At 46.8% G+C, this 20,550-nt stretch overlaps 1 pseudogene; it reads left to right on the forward strand.

Annotated features, from left to right (window-relative positions):
* The window catches only part of LOC101754837, a 31,495-nt pseudogene extending 11,532 nt beyond the window's left edge, over positions 1–19,963 (forward strand).
* The last annotated feature ends 587 nt before the right edge of the window (positions 19,964–20,550 follow it).

Here is a 20,550-nt window from a genome sequence, read left to right on the forward strand (position 1 = left end):
AGGTACAAGTTGGTTTGAATCTAATCCACTCGATATTACATGGAAGGTAATCTAAGTTGGACTACAATATGTGTCCCACAATATCCGGGCAGATTTGAACTATCTGGTTGCCTTGTCTTGTACTCCAAGTAGGTTCATGTCCTCAACCCACACGCTCTGGTGGGGCGGGCCTACTTATCAGGTCCAACTTGTATCCTGGTCGGTAGGGACCCATAGGGTACTCATATCCCTCAAGCCCCCGAGCGATGTATAGGCGAACAGGAACTTGAAGTCATCACAGTGAAGCTTGAAATGAGGTCGGCTTAAGCTGCGATGGCATCATGGTGACTTAGAGGCTACGCAGTGCTCAAAAAAGAAGGAAATCCAAGCAAGCGCAGAGCCAACACGCAGAGCAAAGACATGTGCCAAGTTGATGGATGCTAGCATGTACTCCATCGGAGTAGCCCTCAAGCATTGGAGCGATTAGGATAATTGATCCGATGGTCAAAGAAGAAAAAGTTAATCCCAGAAGGAAGTCTAAGTGCTCGAGCACAAGGATAGGCAAAACCACAGAAGCACGCTGGCCAGAATTAGATGCCTAGCCCCTGAGGATGAGGACTAGCAGAGGCACAGAAGCACACCAACCTGAAGTAGGCGCGCAGCCCCCGAGCCTGGGAGCCGGACGAGTCATGGAAGCACGCCTAGTTGCCTTCTGCCCTGAGCTAGAGAGGTCAACCGGGCGACAAGAGGCACGCAGAGTCGTCGGCGGTGCCCAGCCCCCATGCCTGGGAGCCAGAGGAGTCGTGGAAGGACGCCGAGTCGTCTACTGCCCCGAGCTAGAGAGGTCGACCTGGCGGTGGGAGGCATGTCGAGTCGTCGATGGTGCCCAGCCCTAGTGTGGCGAAACCACCTAAATTAACCCGGCTAAAGTGTACTCAACGTCGCCTTTTATGCTATCAGACACTTTAATCAAGTTAAAATGGCAGTCCGTCGGGTTTCACCTGATGAACCACTTGTCTCGGATTGAAACAAAGCGTAGTCACACAAAGGCGAGTCCAAAGATTACAACATTTCAGTAGTTTAATAGATAGGTCCCACTTTATTTATTACATCACAATAGTTTGAAAGTGCATAAAGTAAAATTTTATTTCAGATTTTAGTAGCGAAAAATCAAACAGTACAACTAACATCGATACAGAATACCGTGGTGAAGCCGGCCATGATATCAATCACCACAATCCTCGCTATCCGAGGACGGGTTCCACTTGACCGTCCAGCCCGGAGGGAGTTGGGTCGGCCAAGTCAAATTGGCAACCATCTCCTCAAAATCAACACTACCTAAAAAACATAGCCACAAGCAAGGCTGAGTATACTAATACTCAATAAGACTTACCCATCAGGTAGTAACTACTCCACCGACTGCTAGACATGCAAGGCTTTCTGGCTGAGGGGTTTATTTTGCCAAAAGCATCTAAGTAGGTCCTTACTTTCATGTTTTAGTAGCAAATTCTAGTAGATTATTTATTCTAGGTAAGCAACCTATCTAAGGAAGCAAGTTGAGCAAACAATTTAATTCCAAGCATCACCAGTAAAATAACCATTCTCTGTTCCACTTGTTACTCGATGTAGAAGGGGTCAAGCAGCCTCAAACTGTGAGATGCAAACGATTCGAATCGAGTTTCTTAACCTTGCAAGGTGAACCTAACCCCACGACATTGCATACCACAATGGGTCCACACATGTCAGCCGTCCCTCTCAATCCCCAGGCACATGTCAGGCCCACTTCCCTTGGATACAATGCCCCATGTTCTCGGAGGACACCGTATTGTGACTACACTTGTACCCACATGATGCACCAGGGGAAACTCTATTCCAGAGACAGTGGGGCGGTCTGCTCACGTCCCGGTTCAATCAAGTACTAGGCTTCCCTATCGCATACTAGGTATAAGATTAGTACTTTCAAACACTTGACCACAGCTCTAAACACATTTCGACCTTAGCATTTTCATTGCTAGACAGACGGGACACAACCACCAAGTCAGAACCAATCCCGGTCCCGTCCGTCATCCTTATAGTTGCAGTAAGAGTAACCAATCAACTCCTATAACTCGCGAGTGACAGGAAATCACTCAACTTTTACCGAGTCCTATTTAGCACATCAACTACTTGGCCTATCATGCTAGTATTCAACCATAGGCACCTGAGATCATGCAACTAAGGTTTCAAGCAACTCCTATGAACTTAAATGCACAAACATAAGCAACATAAGTCGTGCATAAATTTAGAAAACTAGGTTATGCTCCCGGGCTTGCCTTCCTATTCTAAATTAGTGGGGAGCTCATTGGATGCTTCGCTGATCTTTTGCTCGGCCTCGACATGATGTAGCTCGGCAGGTACTTCCTCGGTCGTCGGGAGCAGTTCGTACGTCTCGTCTGCGAGATTCACTTCTATACGAGATGCATATGCAATAGTTCAAGTTTCCATGCTTTCACATGCAGGATGCAATTCATGAATTATTGCTGAAGTGTAAATTGCATTTCGACCACATTCACCTAAACAAGGTTCTAAACTTTCATTATCTTCATGAAGTAAGGTGTGTTGTGATATAAAACTCGGGGTTGACTTTGATGGTGATTGTGTACACATATAAGGTTTTACAACTTAGACTTTACAAAAGAAAGGTGGGGTTACTCTAGGGTTGCTCAAGGTTCATTTGGAAAGTTATCCTGTTTCTGAATGTTTTTTTGTACCTTGGTGTGTATTTACTATGATTTATTGTGAAGGATATCTATTTTCCATATTTTTCCTTTATTTAATCTTTCACAAAAAGTTAAGCATGTTTCAGTCGGTAACCATTATTTTTCCTAGTGATTGTATGACATTTTTGACCCAACAAAAGTGGTTTCATATTTTTCTCTGCCTTATTCCATTTATTATGCAAAAAGTAAGATTCTTCCTAGGATTTCAAAGTTTCATCTAAAACAGTGTGTTAAACATCTAAACTTATGTTACCACTATTTTATTCAGAACAAGCTGAACATAACAAAGCTAACAGAGGTGGATTTACATTTTTTCATTTTTGTGTGATTTATTAGGCATTTATTGGCTTAGACACAAAATAAAATCTAGAGATAAAACTACAATAGTGACTTGCATAAAAATATTTTTCTGTAAAACAACTCAACTCACAGATTTTATCAAAGATGATTTTGCATTTTCCCCATTTTTCTACAATTTTCCACACATTTTAAAAGTTCAGCCGATTTAAGCCAAAATAAAATAGAAAAAGGATCAAACATTTTACACGGGGTCCCTAGAGGTTTTGAACTATTACGGATGGGTCCCTACACTTAGCACTAAAGACCCTAGGGTTTTCAGGGGCTCGCAATCGAGTCCCTGGCCGGCCGGCGGCGTGTCGGCGAAATTGCCGGCGAGCGACGGCGCTATCGGGGAAGGGAAAAGTACAGGCACGTAGAGGAGCTCATCATGGTGATCTGCGCTTAGGGGCTTGAGGGCGGAGGATGGCCAGAGGTGGCGGTTCATGGTGGGGATGAAACGGCGGCGGGCGCTAGCAAGGTCGTCGGCGGAGAAGGCTCGGTGGGGGCTCGATGAGCTGCGCCTGGGTGTGTGTGGTGCTTAGGGAGGCTTAGCGGGTGGCGGGGAGGCTTGGGAGGTGGTTCTCCGCAGTGAGGTGGGTGGCAGAGCTTTGGGCAGAGGGAGGCGGTGGTGTGGTGCGCCGGCGAGTGAGCCATCATGGCTTTTATAGGCCGGGCGGGGTGCGGGGGTGCAAGGGAGGGAGCCAATGGCTCATGGCTGCTGAGGCGAGCATTGGGCGCAACGGCCAGGGCGGAACACCACTGGCAAAGCGGCGAGCAAGATCGGGATTGGGCGGGTGGAGATGCGATCTCCGACGATTGGCCGCGGTGGATAGCGAACCTCGGGAGACCTTCTTGTTGCGAGCAACTACTGGCTGGGGTAGAGCTCATGTGGTCGCGTCGGAGGTGGTGATAGGCGGCGCGGCAAGGCTGGTGCGGGACCGCGATGTGGCGGTGCACGGCGGCGAGTGGGCACGTGGGCTTGGCGTGGCTACTGGATGAAGAGGATGCGATGCCAAGGGATAAGATCACGCCAGCGGCCATTGGGTGGAGGGGCACATCGTGTGGTCATGTCACCCGCGACAATAGGGCAGCAGTGCTGCACGAACATCGAGGGCGCACATGGTGTGGTGCGACGGGCGCAGGTGGTGGTCGCGCTCTGGCGCTGGGTGGGAGCGCGATGGCGTGCAGGGTTGAGAGGTTCAAACACGTTTTGCGCAGATTTTTGAAACTGAAGTTGAAAAAGATCAAAACCAAAAGTTTTAGTTTTAAGTCCAAACTAGAACTTCTAGAAAGACCATAGGTTCAAATCTGTTTTACATTTGAAGTTATATTCAGCCCAGGTTTGCAGGAACACCAATTTAAAGACTTAGATTAAACAAGTTTTGTGGATTTTTTCCAAACTTCAAACTGAGTTTTCTCCAAACATTTAAACTAAAGTTAAGAAATTCCAAATGTAGAAGTTGTTGTCCATACTTTGGACTCTAACTCTTAGAAAGGGTTCAGGTTCAAAACTATTTTGGATTTGAAGATAAACACAGACAAAATAGGGAGAAACAACTATTTTTCAGGACTCGAAGAAATTTGAATTGAGTTTGAAATTGGGCTGATCTTTGTCTCGATTTTTGGAAGGGTTCCACTTCAAACTAGCAAAAGCTCGAATAAGAAAAGTTGTGTGTTCTGAAAAGTTCTACAATGTTTGTATTGGAAAAAAATCAAAGTTGTTATGTAAAATTTGAATTTATTGAATTGCACCCAAATTAAGCCTTTTAAGGGCATTTTAGTAACTTTAAGTACTTGGTTTCAATTTCAACTTGATCATTTGGGGTTTTTGGTATGTTGGCCACAGATCAAACCTAGTGCTAGTGTTTTTCATACTTAGCCTTTGGGTTTGACTTGATTTGATCAAATTAGACCCTAATGTGATACTTTCAAGTGTTTAAGTGAAGTTTGCACTTAAGCAAGACAAGTTTTGAAACATAGATGCTAATTAACCTTTAAACACTTCTAGTTATACTTTTAAAAATACTAAACCAAACTAGGGATGTTACACCCCGAGCCTGGTGTGGCGGAATGGCCGAGATTAACCCGGCTAAAGTGTACTCAACATCGCATCATATGAGATTAACTGGACACTTTAATTGTATTAAAATGGCAGTCCGTCGGGTTTCACCCGATAAAACCACTTGTCTCAGATCGAAACAAAGCATCTCACACGAAGGCAAGTCCAAAGATTACAACATTCCAGTCGTTTAATACATAGGTCCCACTTTATTTATTACATCATAGTAGTTCGAAAGTGCCTAAAGTAAATTGTTCAAAGTTTAAGCAGCGGAAAAAGGATGGCAACTAAACGTGGAAGTAGAAACATCATGGTGATGTTGACCATGATATCAGTTACCGCAATCCTGGCTGACCGAGGACAGGTCCCACTCGACTGTCCAACCCGGAGGGAGTTGGGTCGGCCAAGTCACATTTTCAGCAAAAGCACTAACACCCGAGTTACCTGAAAGTAGAGCCACAAGCAAGGCTGAGTATACTAATACTCAACAAGACTTACCCGTCGGGTGGTAACTACTCCACCGACTTCTAGACATGCAAGGCTTTGTGGCTGAGGGGTTTGTTTTGCCAAAAGCATCTACGTAGGTCCTTACTTTCAAGTTTTAGCAGCAGATTCTAGGTAAGCAACTTATTCTAGGCAAGCATGTTGAACAAGAAAAAATAAACAAGCAATCCATATTAATCATCATACTTTGTTCCACTTCTTACTCAGTGCAGCATACCAGTCAAGCAGTCTCAAACGGTGAGAGGCAGATGATCCGAATTAAGTTTCTTAACCTTGCAAGGTGAACCTAATCCCACGACATTGCGTACCATGATGGGTCCACACATGTCAGCCGTCCCCATCAATCCCTAGGCACATGTTAGGGCCACTTCCCTTGGATACAATGCCCCACGGTCCCGGAACATCACCGTACCATGACTACACTTGTACCAACATGGTGCGCCAGGGGAAACTCCGTTCCAGAGAGAGTGGGACGATCTGCTCATGGCCCGGTTCAATCAAGTACAAGGCTTCCCTATCCCCGGTTCATATCTAGAACAAGCATGACACAAGTGCTCTAACAGAGGTTGATGCACATTTTTATGATTTTTGTGTGATTTATGGGGCATTTATATGCTTAAACCCAAAATAAAAACTTTAAGGGAAAAACATAATAGTAACATGTCCAAAACTATTTTTCTGTAAAACTACTCAACACATAGTGTCTAACAAAGTTGGTTTTGCATTTTTACCATTTTTCTACATTTTCCTATGCATTTTCAAAGTTTCAGCTGATTTAAACCATTTTAAAAAGAAAAGGTTAAACATATTTTACACCGGGATCCCTGGAGGTTTTTGAAATTGCATAGAAAGGTCCTACCTTTTAACATCGAGGGCCTCATAAGGATTTGGGGCCTTGGAAATAGGCCCCTGGCCCGGCTGGTGGCTTCTCCGGCGGGATTCCGACGAAGTTCGGCGAGGATAGGGTGGAAGGAGGGCTCAGGCGGGTCGAGGGGATCACCTCGGGGGTTAGCACTGAGGGTGTCGAGGGCGGAGGGTGGCTGGAGGTGGAAGTCCATGGTGAGGCTCGGGCGGCGGAGAGGGAAGCTCTTCTCCAGCGCCGGCGACGGCTTCGGTGGCTTGGTGACGACTTGGGTGGCTGTGGTGTGTACCGTATGGCACTCGGTGGGCTCAGGAGGTGGTGGGAGCACCAGAGGGTGGAGCTTGGTAGTGAGGGTGTGGCGGTGCTCTACTTTGCTGCGGTGGAGGGGAGAGAGGGTGCGGGGAGCGCCGGCGAGGGCTCTGGGTGGCCTTTTATAGGCAGGTGGGGCGCTAAGAGGAGTGGGGCGCTTAGAGAGGCTCGGCCGTGGTTGGGGGACATGGATGCCGGCGGGCATTGGCGTGTAGGCGATAGCGGCGGCGATTGGCGGTGGCAAAGGGGGGGTGTGGGCGTGCGGCTGGCGATTGCCCATGGCGGATTTGTGGCAGGATGCTCCCGCTTTGCCTTGCGCAAGGACTGGGCGAACGCCAGGCTTGTATGGTCGCCGTCAGCGTGGCGGTTGGCCGAGCGGCACTGGCGAGTATGGGGACGCGATGTGGCGAGCGCGGCGGCAGCAGGCATGTGAGCATGGCGCGGCAACTGGGCAAAGGGGATGCGGCGTAGGAGGATAGGATGACGCCGGTGGACTAATGGGCAGTGTGGTGCGCCGTGGTGTCCTATCACCGGTGACAATTGGCATCCGGGCCTGCATGAACGTCGAGGTGACGCGTGTCATGGTGTGACACGGTCGCACGGTGACCGTGCACAGGGTGGCGGACGGGAACGCCGTGGCGTGCAGGGACAAGGGTTTTGGAGGAAGTTTGAGCAGAAATTTCAAACAGAACTTGGAAAATTTCAAATACAAAAGTTGTAGGCCTAAGTCCAAACTACAACTTCTAGAAAAACCTTAAGTTCAAAACTGTTTTAGATTGGGAGATAAACACAGGCAAACATTGGAGGAACGCTTGTTTCAAGGACTTGGAGGATTTTGAAAAGAGTTTGAAATTTGGCTGATTTTTTACTCAAATTTTGAAAGTGTTTCACTCAAAACTAGAAACAGTTAAAATAAGCAAAGTTGTTTGTTTTGAAAAGTTCTACAACTCTTATATTTTCAAAAGTTGGAGTTGTTATATAAAATTTGAATTAATTAACTGCCCCTAATTTAAGCCTTTTGAGGGTATTTTTGTCCATGTTAAGTGTTTGAACTTCAATCCAAATTTGGTCTTTTGAGGCTTTTGAGATGTTTGCTACCATTCCACCCTTGTTTGAGTACTTTTCATATTTAGTCTTTGGTTTGACTTGATTTGGTAAAATTTAGCCTCTCTTTATAACATTTGATGTATTTAGTGCATTGCATTTTCAACTATAGCAAGGTTTAAGTCCTAATTGCAAATTGTATCCTTAACCATCCTAATTAGCCTTTCAACATGCCCCCTTAAGCTAGGGATGTTACAGCCTACCCCCCTAAAAAGAGTCTTGCCCCGAGATTCTAGTGAAGAAAAACTTAGGGTGGTCGTGCGGGTACCTTTTTGGTCAAAAATGAAACCGCGAAAAAATTGGTTTAGATATTAATGACAGGCGGGTTGTGGATAGAGAAAGTACCCATCATGGCTGGTGCACCCTTGGGAAGGTCCACAAGGTTGGTGAAGTTTAGCCTTCCTTGCCTGACTTGCACCTTCGGCCTCTTGCCCTTATTATTCTGATTCGAGCTCTGCTCTTGAACCATCTGTCGGTGTTTTAGACCGGCAACCCGCCTAGGGGGTACCCTAGGTGGTCTTTTGTGCGGTAAGGGTCGTCGAGAATCAAGGAATCAATGTTGACGCAAGGAACACGATTTAGACAGGTTCGGGCCGCTAGATCGCGTAATACCCTACGTCCTGTGTGTTGGTTTGTATTGATCTTGAGAGAGAATCATCTAGAGTTGTTCTTGGGTGTCCTGGGCTTGGATGTTGAGGTGACCTCTTGCCGAGCTAGGTACCCCTGCCCTCCTTTATATACTCCAGGGGGCAGAGTACTAGTCGGATTACAAGGAGGAGTCCTAGTAGGAGTACACGGGACTAGTCCTAGTCGGATTACAAGGGAATCCTGGTAGGAGTCTGACTTCTTCCTTCCTTGTGGGTACTGGGGATGTATCCCCGACAAGCCCCCGAGCGCTTCATAGTCGAATGCAGCAGTCTTCGAGTAGTCTTGAGATATTCGCCGAGTAGTCTTGGTGCTCTTCGAGTACTTTGTCAGGCTGAATCTTTCAATGCTTCTCTGCCATGAGGCTATGGTGTGCTCAGAGTCTTGATCAACATGATATTGTAGTCTTCATGTATGGAGGGCGGCGAAAGTCGCACTCCATATGGAGTAGCCCCCGAGCCTTAGGTTGAATCATAGAATCAGGCTGAGGGTCAAAATCTTGAATCTTCCTTTTTCGACTTGAAAAAATCGATTGTTGGGTGTAGCTTATCAGCCCCCGGGCCTTGGATTGATTGAATAATCAACCCGAGGGTCTTGAATCTTCACTCAGGTCATCATTCGAGTAGTCTTTGCGGCGTCCAGCCCCCGAGTTTATACGCCAGGTAAGTCGTTGGAGCCACGTCTAGTGGTTTTGTGGCGTCCAGCCCTCGAGCCTGGGAGCTAGCTGAGCCACTGGAGATATTCCGAGTACTGATTGGTGCTTAGCCCTCGAGTTCGGGAACTAGCCTGTGCCGTTGGAGGCATGCTTAGCGTCGATGAAGCTCGATCTGAAAGAAAAGATGCATACATTATGTAGCATTTTTGTAGGATTTTGAAACTGCTGAAATTTATTCAGTGATCAGTATGAAAGTTGTGTCATGCTCTTATTTCGGTCATACTCTTCCCGAGTAGGTAGCCTGTTATGCTTAGGCTCTCAGTCTCTGGGTAGCCGTTGCCGCTGCGTGTGTGAGATCATCCTTGTATACGCGTATGGGCTTAGGCGTGACAGATGCGCCTGAGGCTTTCACGAGTTAAGGCGTGTACTACTCGAGAGGAGTAGTGACCTCAAGAGAAGACAAGGAAAAATCGCTGTTGCGATAAAAAGGGAGCGCGGTAGCGCGAAAGAGTTTGCTGCCCTCCGGCGAATAGAGCGCGCGTTGCGCGCAAGAGTTTCTGGCGAGTAGAGCGCGTGTTGCACGCAAACGGAAAATAAGTCGGAAAATGATTTAGAAAAGTGACTTAGCTTGATTCGTGGATGATTGTTGACGAAGCCGTGATGGTCGTTGATGAAGCCATAACGGTTGTTGACGAGGTCGACTAGTCGGAGGTGATTCAGACTAGGTAGTCGATGATGCAAAGTTTGCCCGACTAATTTTTAGTCGAGACGAGTTGAAGTCGTCGACGAGCTGCCCGTAGCTGACGGAGTGGTCGGCAAGCTGATCATGGTTGTCTTGTTGTGGGCATGGAGTAGTTCATTCCGTCTTGCCCGACCCAAGGTCCCGGGGTCGGACATGCTCGACCCTTTGAGGATGGAACTCCACCTCACCCGACCCTTGGTCCTGGGGTCGGATGCGCCCGACCCTTTGAGGGTGGAACTCCGCCTCGCCCGACCCTTGGTCCCAGGGTCGGATGCGCCCGACCCTTTGAGGACGGAACTCCGCCTCGCCCGACCCTGAGTCCTGGGGTTGGCAAAGCCTAGCCCTTTGGGGGAGAAGCTCCGCCTCGCCCGACCCTGAGTCCTGGGGTCAGGTGCGCCCGACCTCTGAGCAGAGGGTTGGAGTAGTCCGAGGCGAAGTTGAATCCGACGTGTAGTCGAACTCGAACTCATTGACTTTGAAATCTTGATTTTTCCTGGTCAAATCTTCTGGTTTCTTTTCCTGAATGTCGATGATCTGGCGCCGGAACGATCCCGAGCCTTCGGCGACGCAAAGCCAGGATCCAAAAACGAAGGTGGCGCCGGCTTCGATGAAGAAGATGGGCCTGATGATGACCTTTGCCATTGAGTTCGCGCTGAGAAACTCGACGAGTTCCCCTACCTGGTGTGCCAGCTGTCGGTGTTTTAGACCGGCAACCCGCCTGGGGGTACCCTAGGTGGTCTTTTGTGCAGTAAGGGTCATCGAGAATCAAGGAATCAATGGTGACGCAAGGAACACGATTTAGACAGATTCGGGCCGCTAGAACGCGTAATACCCTACGTCCTGTGTGTTGGTTTGTATTGATCTTGAGAGAGAATCATCTAGATTTGTTCTTGGGTGTCCTGGGCTTGGGTGTTGAGGTATGACCTCTTGCCGAGCTAGGTACCCCTGCCCTCCTTTATATACTCCAGGGGTAGAGTACTAGTCGGATTACAAGGAGGAGTCCTAGTAGGAGTACACGGGACTAGTCCTAGTCGGATTACAGGGGAATCCTGGTAGGAGTCTGACTTCTTCCTTCCTTGCGGGTACTGGGGATGTATCCCCGACACCATCTGCAAGCGGGAACTTTTCCCATTAGTCACACAATTTTGATGCTTGCTCATAAGTAGATGAAACAAGATAAATCATGTGTGGAATGTAAAAAGGTCATCGTGCAGTCAATTACACAGGCAGAAAAAAAAACTGCTGCCTACAGGGGGATTTATATCTCCTGATTCAAATGTCCACAATTCTTCATCTTTGGTCAGTGAGTAGAAAATTTTGTGTACTACGACTTTGGTATTCAAATCGGAGATCAAAACGAAAGCTCACAGGGTCAAACAGCTTCTCTTAGCCGGGTCTGTCCTGGCTGTTTTCAGCAAGCTGAGTCGTGGAGTTTTGCTCATATCTCGAGTTTGACAAACCGAAAAGGGCTGAAATTTTATGAGCAGTTAGAGAAAGAAACTTCGCACAACTTTGGTATTCAAGTCTCAGCTCAAAAGTGAACAGAAACAGGGGTAGAAATTTGAATACGATAGCTGCTGGAAATTGCCAAATTTAGGGGATTACAACGTCAACAATGTTTGTAACTCTCCGTACCCAAGCCTAGCACGGGGTACATGCTACACAAAAGAAGTACTCAACTCAAGGCTAGCCTATTACAACACCATCCAAAACTTAGACTACACCGAGGAGTATACAAGACCAACCCTAACGCATCTAGAAATCGTCGAGGTTGTTGACGGATGCGAAGCTGATCACTGGGGAGTGTGCTGCCCAAGAAGGTGCTGCCTCCTCGGGCTCCTCCTCCATAGGCTCCAGAGGTGCCTGCATGGCTGCCTGCTCCTGGTGATGCATCTCGAGGTGCTCGTTGGCATCAGCCAACTCCATATCAAGGTCCTCGATCTGCTCAGCTAGCATATCCAAGTCGTGCTCCTGGTCCTCCAGCTCCTGCTATAACTCACTGTGCTGGGCCTCTATCTCTGCGATCCGAACGCCCTTACTGATCAACTCAACTGATAGGGCTGTCATCTCCCTAGTCATGGCAGTGAGGGCCACCTGCTTGGCCTGGGCCAAGTCGGTCAACCTAACTGTGGCTCTAGCTCGGAGCTCGCTCAGCCGGTACAGTGCATTCATGCACCTAGCTGAAGTGAAGACAGTCTGTTGTGGCTGTAAGTAACCCATCAACTCCATATGGTCCATACGATCAATCCAATCGGCATCCTTCTCATCCTTAGTCGGAAATAGCCCAATAGGGTCCAGCGCTATCTCTATCGGGCGCTGCTGGCAGAATAAGGTCAAGCCCTCCAAGGCTGCTATCTCCCATGTATCATCCAGGTGGTACCCAGTGGTCACTATCTCAAGGCAAGGCCACTCGGGGTGCTCTAGGTGAGGAAGGACAGTCATACGCACAGTACTATGTGGGATTCCATACTCCTCATACTCGCGACCGGAGTAGCGAGGAGGTGTAGTGTACCCAAACATCAGCAGGGTATCCCACAAAATGGAAGGAAAGTCTTCCCAATGGAGACACTCTGAGTGCAAGCTCCCATCCATGTTCACCACAACATAGACCGGGTCAGCCATCTGAAGACAAAAAGAAGGTGATAGAGTGTGAGAACTAGATCACCACTTAATGAAACTCAAGACAGATTCTGGTAAGTTAGAGAAATATACATATCTCACAAAGTATCCATCCGAAAAGTCTCAAATTTTACCAGAGGGTTCTTTAGATGATTTCCTACAAGGTTGGTGTTCAAGGTTTTAGCGGAATCAAGGCCTAAGAAGGTGATAAACTAGGATGCTCACAGAGTTGTTCATTCTGAAATTTCAGAGACAGTGCAGGGATGAACAGATCATAACTTCCAAACCACTCATCCAACTTGGTTGAAATTTTACCACTAGGTTCTCTGCTCAGTGATTAACAACTTTTCTTTTAAGGTGCCTAACAGAAACAAAACTTAAGGGGGGTCGAAAAGATTAAGAACCTAGCAGGGGTGCAAACTGTGCTCTCAGGAAACAGGGGGTTACTAAACTCGGCATAACTCAAGATTCCCTTGGTCAAGTTTTATGCAATTTTATTAACATTTTGTTTAGAAAACTTTACACAACTTTCTTATAGAAGGTTTCCAGAGTAAAGAAAAGCAAACAGCTCGAAAGGAACAAGCAAGGCTAACACCGCTAAAACATAGGCAACTAGATAATCCTTAGTAACAATGCAAGATTTAGGGAGGACTTGACACACATGCAAGATTGATTTTGATCTTTTATGTTGCGATTTTTATTCATGATGCATGCATGACCTATTCGTCCTCACAAAAAAAACATTTGCCAAAATTTTGGACTTATGCGGTTAGTGCCGGTGGTGAGGCAACATTTATGGCTCTCCCTATACTAACTAGTCAAATTTCTATCAGTCGTTAACCTAGCGTAATCGCGGTTAGCGTACCTGTATAAAATCAAAATATACCTTAAACCTTTCGTGCCAGCACTCACGAAAGCGTCCACATTCATTACCGTTCACTATAGAAATAGCACCCTCACGATTTCTGCTGTACGGGCAACGGTCATACGCTTCGAAGTGTATTCACTTTTTATGTGCCGCCATCATATTTGCATATGATGCCGAGGGCATGTTACGAAATTGCCATACCCCTGCGTCAACCTTGTTGTGCAAGAAAGTAAGTTTTTGAACCAGTTATTATGTGCTGGGAGTCTGTATAAATAACCAATAGTAATTAGCCACCTAAAAACAACCCAAAAATTTCCCTTAGGGCTTCTCGTACTAACTTTCTCCTAAACGAGCTTATGCATTTTTCAAACACTTTTCTTGCAAGTTTATTCAAAAAAGGTGTTTAGGGCCTATTGCTTTCTCTGGTATGCTCAACTTGGCTCTAATGCCAGCTGTGGTGGAATGGCCCAGATTAACCCGCCTAAAGTGTATTCAACATCACCTCATATACGACCGGACACTTTAATCAAATTAAAATGGCAGTCCGTCGGGTTTCACCTGATAAAACCACTTGTCTCGGATTGAAACAAAGCGTCTCACACGAAGGCATGTCCTGAGATTACAACATTCTAGTCGTTTAATACATAGGTCCCACTTTATTTATTACATCATAGTAGTTCGAAAGTGCCTAAAGTAAATTGTTCAAAGTTTAAGCAACGGAAAAAGGATGGCAACTAAACGTCGAAGTAGAAACATCATGGTGATGCTGACCATGACATCAGTTACCGCAATCCTGGCCGACCGAGGACAGGTCCCACTCGACCGTCCAACCCGGAGGGAGTTGGGTCGGCCAAGTCACACTTTCAGCAAATGCACTAACATCCAAGTTACCTGAAAGTAGAGCCACAAGCAAGACTGAGTATACTAATACTCAACAAGACTTACCCATCGGGTGGTAACTACTCCACTGACTTCTAGACATGCAAGGCTTTCTGGCTGAGGGGTTTGTTTTGCCAAAAGCATCTAAGTAGGTCCTTACTTTCAAGTTTTAGCAGCAGATTCGAGGTAAGCAACCTATTCTAAGCAAGCATGTTGATCAAGCAAAATTAAACAAGCAATCCATATTAATCATCATACTTTGTTCCACTTCTTACTCAATGCAATATACCAGTGAAGCAGTCTAAAACTGTGAGAGGCAGGCAATCTGAATCGAATTTCTTAACCTTGCAAGGTGAACCTAATCCCACGACATTACGTACCACGATGGGTCCACACATGTCAGCCGTTCCCATCAATCCCCAGGCACGTGTCAGGGCCACTTCCCTTGGATACAATGCCCCACGGTCTCGGAACATCGCCGTACCGTGACTGCACTTGTACCCACATGGTGCACCAGGGAAACTCCGTTCCAGAGAGAGTGGGACGATCTGCTCACGCCCCGGTTCAATCAAGTACTAGGCTTCCCTCAAATTTGAGGTTTTTGAGATGTTTGCTACCATTCCAGCCTGGTTTGAGTACTTTTCATATTTAGTCTTTGGTTTGACTTGATTTGGTCAAATTTAGCCTCTATTTGTAACATTTCATGTGTTTAGTGCATTGCATTTTCAACTATAACAAGGTTTAAGTTCTAAGTGCAAATTGTATCCTTAACCATCCTAATTAGCCTTTCAACATGCACCCTTAAACTAAGGATGTTACACCTAGGAGCCGGACGAGTCGTGGAAGCACGCCGAGTCATCTGCTGCCCCGAGCTAGAGAGGTCGGCCTGGCAACGGGAGGCATGCCAAGTCACCGGTGGTGCCCAGCCCGCGAGCCTGGGAGCCAGATGAGTTGTCAAAGTATGCTGAGTCGCCTTCCGCCTCGAGCTAGAGAGGTTGGCCAAGCGACGGGAGGCACGCCGAGTCGGCGGCGGCGATTAGCCCCCGAGCCTGGTAGCGGGATGAGTCATCAAAGAACACCGAGTTGCCTCCTGCCCCAAGCCAGGGAGGTCGGCTGGGCGACGGGAGGCATGCTGAGTCACCGTCGGCGCTCAAGCCCCGAGCCTGGGAGCCGGACAAGTCGTCGAAGTACGCTAAGTCGGGACCTATAAAATAAATCTTCCGGTATATCAATATGTAATGAACTTAATCATATGCGCCAACTGTCGAAGTTACAGATCCGGTAGTCCACCAAGGGGTAACCCAGGTGGTTGATTTGTAGGTGACGGCGATTGTAAAACCAAGAACTCGAAGGTGATCGCGAGAACACAAAGGGGACACAGAGGTTTGAGACAGGTTCGGGCCACACGAGAGTGATACCCTACGTCCTGTATGCTGGTGGATTGTATTGCTCAATGATTTGATGGGGTCTGTTGTCTATTTCATTGCCCTTAGGTGGCGCCCTTGGCTGCCTTATATAGTCTGGTGACCAAGAGTTACAAGTTGGTTTGAATCTAATCCACTCAGTATTACATGGAATATAATCTAAGTCGGACTACAATACATCCTAGGCCCGCACCCCCTGGTCGGGCGGACCTATGGGGGACCCATATCCCTCACTTGCTGCTGCATAGGAAACCCGAGCCTATTCCTTGACTATATTTTTGACCACTAGTAATAGGCCATTTAAAGCTTGCATATGGATGGTGACATGAACCTATCCCAATCCTTGGGGACAGCTCATGAGTTTGCAGGTTACGAGTCCGACTTCGACAACAACTACGACGGTTGGTACGACTGAGAGTTGAAGTGTTACGCTCAAGAATACTGCATTGGTTTTGTTCATGTCATTTAGCCCAAGGGGCATGTACAAAATCGTACTCTGACATTCTGGGATGTAATAAATAAAATTGTACTATTATCGTGGTATTGATGTGATATTTATGCTAAAATAAGTTCTATGTGTGATAGCTACTGATCCAGGGACTATCATGAGAATACACGGAGTCAGATTCTCCTTACGGAAATCCGATTCGTTTCAGTTGGTATCGGAGCCATACTTGACCGTAGCACGTGGCCCTAGACACGGTCAGCAATAAGGATTTCCTTATGCTCTGTTGCTATATAAATACTCCTTGAACTATATTGTAACACCTAGTGTTAATAACAACTTAAGTATGGTCTTAATGAGCTAATGGTGAAGTTTGGATGAAAAGGGAAGATTATGGGCCAAAGTCAAATTTGAGCCAAATCTGATGAAACTACAATTTGGAAATTCAAATTTGGATAAATTTAATAAAAATATGGAATCAAGTCTTAAGAATATTAAGAACTTAAAGGAATGAAGTTTGAAGTCCAATTCAAGTAATAAACATCTCAAAAGTTATAATCAAAGAGGGAATAAATGAAGTTACTATTCATCGTAAAATAGTGCTGAGTGCACAACTTTGGAACCAGTTTCTGGAAAAAAAAATTCATTCAAGTGGGCCGAGGTTTTGGAACATGAGTGAACTATGGTCTAGAGAGGAGCTATTAGATGTGTTGTTGGCCAAACTAAGCAAAGAATTCAAATTTAAAATGCAGCCCAAAGTTTGAATATTGGGCAAGTTTCAACCTGGTTGCCGAAAAACTCTTTTAAGTCTGGAAATAGAGACAGATATGCAAGTTCGAGACTCATTTCTGGAAATTTTTCCATATAAACTTTGACAGGTTTGTGAGCTCAACTAGACTATGATTTTGAAAGAATTTTGGGGGTATGTTTTTGGACAAGTATAAGTAGGAATTCAAATTTATTTAAGAGCCCAAAGTTGGAACCCTACGCTGTTTTGACAGGAACAATAATCAGCCCTCAAGAATAATGCAGATTAGCGATATTTAGAGCAGATTTTTGAAAAATCTAGCGTGAAAGGGGTCAAGGATTATGTGAAAAATGGAATCCTTATGAGTTTCTGAACAAAGATAGGTGAAGGTTGAACCAAATAAAATAAGTTTGAACATTTAAAATCAAGCCCAAAGAAGAGTAAAAGGTCATTTCGGAATGACTGACGAAACTGAATCGTTCGATTCACTTAACAGCTTCAGTTTTGCCCGAACTTTGAAGCCCAAATTTCAGGGTCTTAAAGTGACTTTTTCAACTTGAAGCGAATCCATCAAATGGAGTATGTGTGATTTCCTACAAGTCTGCTTAATGGAAATTGAAGAATTTGGTTTGGAATTTGAACGAACTTTTGAGCTGAATTTTTCGGTTGGGAAGGAGAAACGGAGGAAAAGAGAAACAGAGGAGGAGGCGTGCAGCACTGCAGCATTTCTGCTCGCTGGCCAGCATGACGTTGCCGTGCCACGTCCGCACCCACGCAAGCACACAAGCAAGGAGGAGGTGGCAGCCATGCGCGCGGTAAAAATTTCGGAGGTGTTTGGATCTTTACTCCGGATTAAAATTCATGTCACATCGAATATTCGGAGGTTAATTAGGAAAACTAAATATAAGCTAATTATAAAACTAATTATATGGAGGCTAATTCACGTGACGAATCTATTAAGCCTAATTAATCTATCATTAGCACATGTTTACTGTAGCATAGCATGACATTGTCAAATCATAAACTAATTCGGCTTAATAGATTCGTCTTACAAATTAGTCTCCATCTGTGCAACTGGTTTTGTAAGTAGTCTATATTTAATACTCCTAGTTAGTATCTAAATATTCGATGTGATAGGAATTTTAGACGGCACAAACACCCCCTACGTACTGCTCCCGCTCCTTATTTTTGTCTGCTTACCGCGTCGTCCTTTTTCCTGGTCGAGAGCAGAGCACCAGCGGTACCGCCGTCGCCGGTCGATTCCGCAGCTCCGCCGCCTCTCTCCTCGATTCCTCTCGTGCATAGCTCCGCCATCATCTCATCCACACCCCACGCCCCTCCGTTCCGCGAATCCGCGCCGACGAGCTCGTCTCCGCCGTTCTTCCTGTCCGCCGGCCGCGTCCGCGCCGCCACCACACTCTTCCGCTCCATCCCCGCCCCCACTCCGCACTCCTTCAACTCCCTCCTCGCCGCGCTCCTCCGACGAGGCCGCCGCGGCGCCGCCTCTGCGCTGCTTGCGGCGTTCCTCCACTCCCCCGACGCCTCGCCCGACGTGACTAGCCTCAACACCCTCCTCCATGGGCTTTCCACTGCCTCCCCGCGCCCGTCGTCCCACACGCTCCTCAAGCTCTTCCGCTTCTTGCCGGAGACCTACGCCTTCGCCCCTGACGCCATGACGTACAATTCTCTGCTATCTGCTCTGTGCCGACGGGGCGATCTGGCCACCGCTCTATTCGACGGAATGCGCGTGACCGAAGAAGACAGCAAAAGTGGCGCCTTCGCTAACGTTGTCACCTACACTACCATGATCAGGGCGTACTGTGCAAAGGGGCTTGCCAACGAGGCACTTGCGCTCTTCAAGGTGATGGTCGCAAATGGCGTGCCGCCAGACAGGGTCACCTTCAACACGATGGTGCAGGGCTTCTGTGTGGCTGGGAAGGATGGAGCTAGTGAAGGAAGTGTTTGAGATGGAGTCGTTTAAGCCGGACACATGCACATTCAACACGCTGATGGCTGCACACTACAGTGAAGGGCGTTTTGAGGATGCAATGAAGGTGTTTGATCAAATGACAGAACTACACGTGAGACGAGACTCTGCAAGCTATAGCACGGTGATCCGGGCATTGTGTGAGAGTGGTGAGTTTGGTCGGGCTGAGGAGCTAGTGGATGAGATCTTGGAGAAGAAGTTGCTCAAGAAAAGAGGTGGTTCTGTACCACTTATCGCAGCGTACAACCCAGTTTTTGTGTACTTCTGTGAGAATGGAAAAGCTAAAAAGGCCAGGATCCTATTCGAGCAGTTGCTAGATAGGAGGAGCAAGGTTGATTTCCAAGCATTCAAGACGCTGATCCTAGGACATTGTAAGGAGGGCAATTTTGAAGAAGCTTATGAGCTGGTGCTCTCAATGTTGAAGACGGATCTTATCCCTGACAACGAGTGCTATATTGCTGTAATAGATGGCTTTATGCAGAAGAGAAGGATGAAATCTGCTTGGGAAGCTCTTCACAGGATGTTAAATAGTGGTCTTCGGCCTAGCACAAGTACATTCCACTCGGTTCTTTTGGGGCTTTTGAAGAAAGATGGCTGTGGAAAAGAAGCTGCTGATTTGATTGAGATAATGCTAGAGAGAAAAATCCGGCAGAATGTTGATCTTTCAACTAATCTGATTGATGTATTGTTCAAAAGTCACCTCAATCACCGTGCATACAAGATTACTAAGCGTCTGTATGATAATGGCTATTACATCAAGATGGAAAAGCTAATCGAAACACTTTGTGAGGACAAGAAGTTCATAGATGCAGCAGAGTTTACTTTGTTTAGCTTGCAGAAGCACCATGAACTGGGTGTGGCATTTCACAGTTTGGTTCTGTATGGCCTTTCCATGGACGGTAAAGCTTCAGAGGCATTCCGGCTTTTCTATGAGCTAATTGAGAATGGAAGCACTTCTGCTGTTGCTGCACCTCGTAGTGTAGTCTTGCTTCATCATGCACTCAAGGAAGCTGGAAAGATGAAAGAAGCTTTTTGAAATTGAACCATACACTAGTAGAGAATTGGCTTTCGATGCGCCCCCTTTTGTCCCGGTTTAAAGTTGGCCCGGGATAAAAGGGGGTGCGCCACGGTAGGTAAAAATGGAGGGGAGAGTTAGTCCCGGTTGGTAATTGCAATCGGGACTAAAGGTCCCCCTTTAGTCCCGGTTGCAACGGCTAGTGGAGGGCTGTCGGTGGCGGGACCCTTTCATCCCGGTTGGAGTCTCCAACCGGGATAAAAGGTGAACCCTTTTGTCCCGGTTGGAGGTTCCAACCGGGATAAAAAGTTTAGTCCCGGTTGGAGCTTCCAACCGGGATAAAAGGGTGTCCCTTTTGTCCTGGTTGGAGCTTCCAACCGGGATAAACAACTTTCAACCGGGACAAAAGGTGTTCCTTTTTGTCTCGGTTGGAGTTTTTAACCGGGATAAAAACTCATCCCCATTAAATACGGCCAAGACAGAGAACTTTCTTCCTCCTCCAGCCCGAGCCAGTCCAGCACATTGACAGAGAGAGCTGAGCTTCACCTACTCTCCAGTGGTGCCGAAGCAAGGGAGGTGCTGCCCGAAGTTTTTTCCCTCATTTTTGT

The sequence above is a fragment of the Setaria italica genome, chromosome VIII, assembly GCF_000263155.2.
Source record: "Setaria italica strain Yugu1 chromosome VIII, Setaria_italica_v2.0, whole genome shotgun sequence".
Lineage (NCBI taxonomy): Eukaryota > Viridiplantae > Streptophyta > Magnoliopsida > Poales > Poaceae > Setaria > Setaria italica.